The 10,141-nt window shown below is 36.9% G+C and overlaps 1 long non-coding RNA gene across 1 annotated transcript; it reads right to left on the bottom strand.

The window, feature by feature from the left end:
• Window positions 1-538: 538 nt before the first annotated feature.
• Window positions 539-2,892, bottom strand: LOC122224809. The gene is made up of 3 exons (XR_006204946.1): window positions 2,857-2,892; window positions 1,777-1,916; window positions 539-998 (listed from the first exon to the last, which is right to left on the bottom strand). It is a non-coding gene; the product is annotated as an uncharacterized LOC122224809 (long non-coding RNA).
• Between the last annotated feature and the right edge of the window lie 7,249 nt (window positions 2,893-10,141).

Here is a 10,141-nt window from a genome sequence, read left to right as displayed (position 1 = left end):
GTTCAGTTTTCATATGGAGGGATGTTTTGATGTTCAATTTTAGCTTTAGGTTAATAGCATTGTTAGATTACATTCTTGGGTCATTAAAAGGATGAGTTCACTTTTTTTTTAATATAAGAAAACATGCAGTGGTGGAAGCTAGATAGCAATACCTATTGATAAGATTTTTAATATTACTTTTGATTTCAAATTTATTCAAAAATATAATTATGACTAGGGGATGTATAAATGTCTTCAAAACGTGAACAAATAACAAGAATGTTCTTTAGCTCTATATGATGGATAATTAAAAAAAGACAATTCAGGGTATAAATGCACTGTTTTGAGAGAATGGAACTATTTTTCTCCTTTGTACCTTATTGCTTTTATTTTTTTTTGGAGGATCTTATTTATCATAAGTTGCCATAGGAGCCTTGTTTTATGATGCAACTAGACTTGTTAAACATAAAATTATTAATTTTATTCTATGTATATTATTTTCTCCATCCTCATATGAGAATAACAACAGAAGCACTGCTGAATTAACCTGAGTGCAGAAAAGAAAGTTCCAGAGAATTTTTCAAAATTTCATTTCCAGAATTGATGGGTGTGTATTCACTACTGGTAGAGTAAAGAAAGAAGTATTTTCAGGTGTTTACGTATGCACAAATTGCTTTGGTTTTACCTCCAAAAAGCATTTTAGTTATCTATTTTTTGCATAACAAATTACCACAAAATTTAGTGGCTTGAAGCAACAATAGGCATTTATCTCTCACAGTTTCTGGGAGGAATTAGGGAGAAGCTAAGGTTCTGCTGGGGAGTCTTTCATGAAGTTGCAGTCAAGATGTTGCCCAGGTTGCAGAAAGCTTGACTGGGGCTAGAGAGTCTGCTTCCAAGATGGCGGACTCCCATGGCTGGGGAATACGTGCTGCTTGTTGACAGGAAACCTTGTTTTCTCATAATGTATACTTCTCCATAGGACTGCTTGAGTGTCTTTACAACGTGATGGGTGAATTCTCCTGGAGCAAATGATTCAAGTAAGCAATGTGGAAGTTGCTATGTTTTCTGTGACCTAACCTCAGAAGTCACACTATCACTTCCATCGTGTTCTACTAGTCACACAAAGTGACCTTCATACAATGTGGGAAGTGACTGACTACGTGAGGGCATAAATACCAGGAGATAAGAATCATTGGGATCATCTTGGATGCTAAGGATAACAGTGAGAAATCACAAGGTTATTTTAAAATCTACCACTGTTATGAATTTTGAATTGATTACCAATGTTCACTAAAAACTGCTTTGAAAATTATGGAGTGGTGGTGCAGAAATGGAAATAGCATTTAACAAGAAGGCTTGATAAGTGTATAAATAACATTTCCCCCCCTATATTATGAATAGCGCGTATCATCACATTGGATAAAGCAAATAAGTAAATATTGTCAAATCTGCTTCATAAGATCATAAACCTTTTGGTGGGAAATGAGATCAGATAATTGAAAAGAAAAAGAAAACGGAGAAGGGAAAGATCGGAAAACAAGGATCTACAGAAAGAAAAAAGTAGTGGCAAAACAAAAGAGAAGGGAAAGGGGAAAACAGGGATGAGAAAAGAAACAGGAGCGATAATGACATAAGATATAGAAGACAAAGATATGGAAATAAGAAGCAAAAGGAGTGTAGGAAAAAGAGATGATTTGCACAAAAGAGAGAAGAAGGGAGAAAAGATCATGAGAACAGGAGAGAGTTTAAAAAGAAAAAAAAAAAGTAGAGATTAGCCTTTTCATTCCTTTCCTCTACCTGTGTTTAGATCCTTAACCACCTCAGAACAGGACCAGGGACTTGCAGCCTCTGACTTGGTTTGCTCCCTGTGTTTCCGAGCTCCTCTGGGAAGGACCTGGTTTTCAGCTTGTTGTCCGGACTGGATTGGCTAAGCACTTCTGGAGAGAAGAGTTGAATGAATATTTTATTTAATATCCAACTTGTGCTTCTTAAGGACACACTATCTTGCTGGATAACATTTTTCTAAAAGTATTGAAAAATGTAATTTATCTGGAAAAAAAGCAGACATAAGCAAATAATTTTCTGGGAGATTTTGGTTCTGTAAAAAGCTATACCATACTTCTTTTGGTTCCCTTTGTGTTTCTGCAGATTAATATAGTTCATTTTTTTTTTTTTTTCATTTTGGGTTTTTGATTTGGGGTTTACTTTAGTTCAGTTTCCTGATTCAGTTCATGTTTCTGTGATTAAAGTAAAATGGTGGTTAAAAAAGTATTCAAATGGCTGGTTTCCTTAGCTAAGACTTTTTTTTTTTTTTAAACAAGCTTACATAATTTGTCTTTCAATAATGTTTAACTTACAGATTTAAGGGAAATTTGGATAAGCAATTTTCAAATATTGAAATATAAGATGAGCACACTGATATCTGCTTTTTTCATACGTTCTAGTGTACTTTCTCACGTACAAGTTAACTCACGAAGGTAAAGGCTTATACACGAATTCAAAGTGTGGGGTTTTTTCCTCTACCTTTTCCATTTCACTGATTTTTGTTTGTTTGTTTGTTTTGCTTGAGGCTGTGTTTGTAGGTGAATATAAGTGAGCTGAGGACAGTTAATTAACAAGCATTTATTGGATAGCCATTATGTACATAACGAATAAAAAATGTACAGCATCTGGGGTGAAAAAAGAGAGAAAACAAGATATAGTCATGGTTCCTGGGAAACCATGGTAAACAGAATGTAAACAGGTAGAAACAAAGTGAGTGAGAAGAAACACAAAATGATATATGAAGTGTGCAATAATTTAGAACATATTAAATGTGGGTCGCCTGGGTGGCTCAGTCGGTTAAGCGTCCGATTTTGGCTCAGGTCATGATCTCACCGTTCGTGGGTTTGAGCCCCACGTGGGGCTCTGTGCTGACAGCTTGGAGCCTGGAGTCTGCTTCAGATTCTGTGTCTGTCTCTCTGCCCCTCCCCCACTCACGCTCTGTCTCTCTCTCTCTCTCTCAAAAATAAACATTAAAAACAAAAACAAAACCAAAAACCAACAAAAACCCCAGAAACAAAGAAAAAGAACATATTAAATGTGTCACCAATAGGAGAATACAGAGTGAATGATCCAAGCAGAACTGGGCCAGTCTTAGGAAACTGCCTTCAGTTGGTGAATGTTGAACCAAAACTTGAAATTGGGTTTAGACGAGGATTAATGGAGAGGAGTGAGATTGATTTCTTTGGGGTTGTGCGAAGTATGGGTGCCCGGGTGAGTACAAGGGGATTGCCAGTAAAGGTGAACACATATCTCTAGTGACTTGGGAAAGGATTTAAAGAAGTGAATCTGGAAAGATAAATTTAAATGCACAATCTGTGACCCAAATTTTTTCAACGAATCCTTTCAAAATGTTACAGAAGGCTTGTTGTTTGAGAAGAACTGTGTATTTGTTCTGTATGAAACAGCTTGAAATGATGATAATGGATAGCAGAACTTAAATATATGATAAGTAGCAAATGTATACATATTTATTATCATATACTTAACAAATGAGTGTAAAATATGAATGTCTTATTTCTCTAAGCTGAAAAGTAATTGAAATAACATGGACACTTTCGGACGATATGTATTTCTCAGATGTGCAGATGTACATATAAAAGGCTGCTGTGATGAGTTCTTGACTAGGAGTCTGTAGACTGGATTTCAGATCTCCGCTTTATTTATTAATACTTCTGTAACTTGGATAAGTTGCTTAAATATGTTCAAAGTCAATGTTACAGTGTTCTGTGAGGATCAAATAAGATAATGTATGTGAAATTACCTGGCATATGGTAGGCACTCAATGTGTTTTTATTTCTTTACTGTTTTCTTTAAGAAGCAATGGGTCTTTTTGGAGAAAGTTGCTTACAGCTTTCCCAACCCTTGCAGGGTGGGAACATAGATGAATGTGGAACATGCTTTGATTCATATTTTAAGTAAAGAGTGAAGCATGTCTTTTATATTTTTAATGGAAGGAGTCAGGAAACTCTATGCCTCTAAACTTCAGCCAGTTTTCTGGAAATGGGTCTGGGTGAAAATAGACCCACTCGTAGCCAATCAAAAGGACTGGCCTTTATTGCACAGAGCAAACATTTACAAAAGCAGCTTTTTGCCTCCTCATTGAGCTTAATTTATTGTAGAAAATTTGGAAAATCCAGAATGTAAAGAGCATCTGTAATCTCATTAGTTACAGAGAACCATTGGCGTATTTCCTTCAATCTCTTTTATACAACATAAACCTCAATTGGAATCAACTGTACGTATCTTTTGTAGCCTGATGTTTTTCATCTTACACTGTATAGAAAGCATATTCTTATGTCACTAACACAGACGATTTTTCTGAAAACATACTTTTGAATGGTTATGTAGTATGACCTACAGTATGGTTCTACCGATAATTTATCTAATTATTCCCTATTTTTAAGGCTGTTTAGGATATCTACCATAATACATATCACTGCAATGATTATCAGTATACCTAAATCTCTGGTTATTTCTTTGAAATAGATTTCAAGAAATGGAATTATTACATCACAAAGTATAAACACCTTTAAGCCTCTTAACTCACAATGAGCATCGTCCTATGGAAAGGTTGTACCAATTTTATGCTCCTCTTACCAGTGTGTGACACTCAGCATTTCCCAGAACCCTTGCTGCAGAGCATTTCTACAAAGACTTCCTTCACAAGTGGTTGCCATGTCCATCTGTGCTGATTAATTTCTGGAAACCTTTGTTAATGGTTTTTTATTAACAATCATTGCCATTGTACCCAAGGCTTTTCATTTCTTCTTTATCTTCATTATAACCTACATGTTTCCTTTTACAGTGTTTTCTGAAAAACAGCAAAGCAGTACATGTGCTAATAAAACTAAAATCGAGATTTAATTTCTTAGATAAATTCGAGGCAGGCTGACAAACTCAGACTTGTGGGAAGACTGGATGGATGGTTGCCTGGCAAATACTTCATGAGTCATTGTTTTTAAAACCTCCAGAGCCAGGAAGAAAGGGCTGATTAGCTGGGATGAGTTATCATATTCCCATTTCATATATTTCTGGAAATAGTACAGTTTTGCGAATGTGTTAAATGATCCCAAATTAATACATGATGATAGAAGCAGAAGATGAGCTGATTTAGGCAAATGTGGCCCCATGACCTAGTCATGAACTTTTCTCAAATGGGGGGAACAGTCCTTTTCCAGCAGTCCCTTAGGCATTTGTATTTATATGTGTACATGTCTGCTCCCTCACTGGCTGGTAGAGTTCCCTGAGATGGAGAATAAGTGTTTTCATCTTTATTTTACGGCTCAGACTAAAGAACATTTAGCCATAATAGAATCATGTAGATGAACAATTCCCTGGTGGCTGGCTAGAAAAGGAATTTTTGAGCATAGTAGCAATGAAAGAAATCTCAAAGGACATTATTAAAATATTTGAATATATAAAAATTTAAAATGTCTCCACACTACTCCATAATGCCTAAGCTCATAAATGAACTTAAATGTCAAAACAAGTAGGGGAAAATATTTTTAGTAAAATTGACAGCAAGGGATTTAATGCCTTTAATATATAAAGAACTCCTAAACATCAATAAGAAAAAATATTAAGAGCACAATAGTTAAATGGGTAAAGGACATAAATACGTAAAAAAGAAAAGAAAGAAAAGAAAATAGAAATAACTAATAAATATTAAAAATGCCCAACTTCACTTTTTTTCCAAAAATTTTTTTTATTGTGGTAAAATACACATAACATAAAATTTACCATCTTAACCATTTTTAAGTGTATAGGTCAGTGTCCAGCTTCACTTTTAATTGAAGAAATACAGAATAAAAAAATCACATATCATTTTTGATCATTAGATGAAAGATTCTTTTTCAGTTTTAAGAATGATAAGCCTGGCAAAGGCAGAATGAATAGCAATGTATTTTGGTGCAACCTATCTGGAAAGCAATTTGGGAATATGTATCAACAACTTTAAAGATGTTCATACTCTTTGACGTAAGAATCCCAATTTTAGAAATCTATCTGAAGGAAACAATCTGAAATGTGAGTAAAAGCGTTTATAGTACATAATGCTACTTACCTTGACAAAAATAGTAGAAAAATTTAGAAGTGCAATAGTAAGATTTAATCAAATAAATTTTGTATAGCCAGACAATAGATTATTTACACATCATTTAAAATGTCAATGGAATTTTTTTTTAAAACATGGAAAATGCTTGTAGTTTGAAGTGAAAAGTATAAAATACTCATTTATGCATGCAGGCATATCTGCATAGAAAAATTACTAGAAAGAAATATACCAGCCTATCAGCAAGAACTATTTCTGGATAGTAGAATTCCATGTAACTTCATCTTCATCTCCTTCATATGTATTTTTGAGCTTTTCACAACAAAAATGTACTACAAGTAGAAAGCCAGTTGTTAAAGAAAAGCAAGGAATGAGCAACATGTGGAAGAAGGTTCTTTTTAATTCAGGAGACATTTGAAAGCTATATGCTGTGGAGAAGAGTGGAGAGGGACAGGTTAAAGGTCTAAGAAGAGGCTTTACTGTGAGTGAGGTCCTGGGGCACAGGGTTGGAGGAGACCTGGGGAGGAACCTCCTCTACCAAGGACTGAAGGAGAAGGATGCAGACAGGTTAGTCACAGGCAATAAGGAGGTGGAGAGATTCTTGCATGATGACTATGACTTTCCCTGAAGGAGAAAACAAGTGAGATTCTCTGCTGGGCATCTTTGGTGAAGCTTGAGAAAAGTGAGCAGATTTGACATTGCCACTGAGCACAAAGGAAGGACCTCACGTGTTATTTATCCTCAAAACCTGCTCCTTATTCTTATCTTCTGATCAGTGATTGGCATCAATGATCCAAGACAGAAACCTGGAAATCATCCTACCCACTCCTATTGATTAATAAAGTTCTCATAGTTCAATCCCCTAATTATCTCTCGAACCAATCGTCTGTCCACCTCCTCTCCATCTTCTTGCTTGATCTATTGCAGATTCTAAACTGGTTTCTCTAGGCTCCTTTGTATCCCCATCTTTCAAAAATCCAATTAGGGATGTTGTCATACTTCCATTTAAAATACTTCCTGGTCTTCAATTGCCTTTAGGATAAAATACAAATTCTGTTCCAGGATATACAGGGCACTTTGACTTGGTTCTTGTACCTTTTCAACTTTATTTTTTTCCCCATCATTTGTCTGTCCATCCATCTATCTATGTGTCCATCTATTCCATTCCGTTCCAATCCATCCATCCTTCTATTCGCAAGTGCCAACAGTATGCTGGAAACCATGTAGGCTAAGTGCTAGGGAAACAATACAAAGAAGTCTAGACGTGGTGTCTGCACAAGAGCAACTTACAGTCTGGGGAGGTAAATAGACATAAATATGTGTGATACATGTTATACTTATCACAACGTGCTAAGGATGCAGGGAAGGCACAAGGGAATGACTGTCAGGTCTCTGAGGCAGGGATTGGCAGGGAGATGGAATCAGAAAAAGTTTCACAGAGGATAAGACCCTTGAACTGAATCTTGACAGGTACGTAGATTTTTGGTTCCTCCCCTTCTCCTCCACCTTCTCCTCCTCCTTCTTTTGTGAAAATGGAGAAAGGTGCTTCAGGTAGAGGCATTAATATGAACAAAGACATGGAAGTATGACACAGTTAGTGGCATTGGTGGACCTGCATGTTTGGTATATCTGTAGCACAGAGGGCAAGACCCTGTGTGTGTGTGTGTGGGGGGGGGGGGAGGCAAGCAGTGGAGGAGGATGTGTAGTAAGAAAAAGAGACTGGAGAAGAAGGAGGCAGAGGTCAGATGGTGGAGTTCTAGGCTCTGTCCTGAAGGCAATGGAAAATAATTGACAGGGTTTAGATGGAAGGGTAACAAAATTAGATTTGGGATTTTATTTTTATTTTTTTAATTTTTTTTATTTTTATTTATTTATTTATTTATTTATTTAATTTTTTTTTAACGTTTATTTATTTTTGAGACAGAGAGAGACAGAGCATGAACAGGGGAGGAGCAGAGAGAGAGGGAGACACAGAATCTGAAACAGGCTCCAGGCTCTGAGCTGTCAGCACAGAGCCCGACGCGGGGCTCGAACTCACGGTCTGTGAGATCATGACCTGAGCCGAAGTCAGACGCTTAACCGACCAAGCCACCCAGGCGCCCCAAGATTTGGGATTTTAAAAGATCTGGTTGGCTATAATGTGGACGATGGATTGGAGGGATGTAAGATACTGGAGGCAGTGAGGCCTTTTTGAGGTTGCTATTTAGAAGGGAGATGAGGAAGGTCTCAGGGCTGAACTAAGGAAAGAAAGTGGAATGTTTCAGAAATGCTAAGGAGGTATTATGTTCTCTAGCAATGCTTCTCCAACTCTGAGTTCCTGAACTGGTGGCGGTCTGTGTACTGTTTGTTACCAGTCTTCTGGGAGAGAAATACAGAAAGTGACAGTAAGCATGTAGAAATTTTCGTAGCAGGTTAAAGGAGTAATTTTGTATCTGTTAAATGTAATAATGAAAAAATTGGACTTGTATTTTGTAGATCTTTGCTTTTTATTTCATTTGTCTTCTAATTAATTTTTATTGTAGTTTATAAAAGTATTGGGCCCATATATGGGCAAGCAATACAAAGTGGACCTCATCACAGTTGGTTGAGAGGTACTCATCTGCAGGACTTGGTAACTGAGTGAATGTGGGAATAGGTGGAAGGAGGGGAGTAAGATGACTCTCGCGTTCTGACAACTGGGTGTGATAGTTATAGAAAGTTAAAGAAGTGCCATTTTGGGGGAAAGAGGGTAAACCCCCACTTCCCTATTATTTTGGGTTACAGTGATATTTTTAAAAATGCATTTGGGGAAACATGTCATAATCTTTCATGCATCTTGGGTTTTGCATGCACTTGTTCTCTATCAATAACATTCCTTACCCCCTTCTTCACTTGACTAATTTAAAGACAAATGTTTCAGAAGCATTTTTGTATCATCAGCATTGGGCTAAATGCCCAACTCATTCATTATTTCATTTAATCTTCACAATAGCCCTGTGAAGGAGGGATCTCATTTTGTAGATGAGAAAACAGGTTTGGAGAGGCTATGTAACTTGCTCAAGGTCACCCAGCTGGTAAACTGGTAGAGCTGGGCTAAGAACTCAAGAAATCCAATTCAAGAACACATGTGCATATTGTCTAGTCAAGACTCAGTGTAACTGTTGCCTCTTCTAGGACGCCTTCCCTGCTGTCTTTACTTATGGGTACATCTTCTGCATTTCCACAAGACACATGCACACATCTGTCTCCATCCTGGCACTTGTCATGCTCAATTAGAAGCTTTCATTCATTTGTTGTTGTTTCCCTTTCTTTCCTAAACCGGGCACTACTTGAGGGAAGGAAGGATTCCTTACATCTCTGATTCCTCAATCCACAGCCTAGCGGCCAGTATTAAGTAGGAGCTTGGTAAATGTCTGTTGAATAAATGGAGGTGTGAGAAAACGTGGTATTTTATTGGGGGATGTTTGAGGACAGAAAATAGAGAGTATGGGCTAAATGTAAACAAGTAAACTGGGGCAGATCATGAAGATTGCTATATTTTGGGTTTAGGAATTTGCAAACAGCAGTCACAGAATCCTTTATCCTTTTCACCTCCATAGATACCATACTTTTCAATGTTGTAGCTCTGTTCTGGGGACGCTAATCAGTGATGTGTCAGTACATGTTTAACAGCTACCTCCTCCCTCCCTTTCCCTACAAAAATCCCTGATTTGTTGTGCTTTTTGATTTCCATGGTGTACATGCTCCTGTAATGGCCAATTTCAAGCTACCAATGTGATGCTAGTCAACATGAAAGTGGGAAGAGATTCACAGTTTTGATGCCAAGATAAAATATTCCACCACACGGTTACAATAGACACAAAGCACCTCAAGACCACAGCTAATAGTAAAATGTAGTGAATTAGGAAGGGAGGAGTTTGGAGAGTTTATTACCTGTTTTTAGTACGTCTTTAATGATAACTTTATGTAATTTAATTTTTAATAGCAGCCGTGTTTAACCTCTGGCTTACAAAATTCCTTGAGTTTTAACAGTTGGCTCTCATGAGCTGATGTGAGGTGACACCACTGTCACTAATCTCTTTATCTATA

This window comes from Panthera leo, chromosome B4 (assembly GCF_018350215.1).
Source record: "Panthera leo isolate Ple1 chromosome B4, P.leo_Ple1_pat1.1, whole genome shotgun sequence".
In the NCBI taxonomy this organism is placed as follows: Eukaryota; Metazoa; Chordata; class Mammalia; order Carnivora; family Felidae; genus Panthera; species Panthera leo.
The sequence above is the reverse complement of the archived record's forward strand: the minus strand, read 5'-3'. Positions and strand labels throughout refer to the sequence as shown.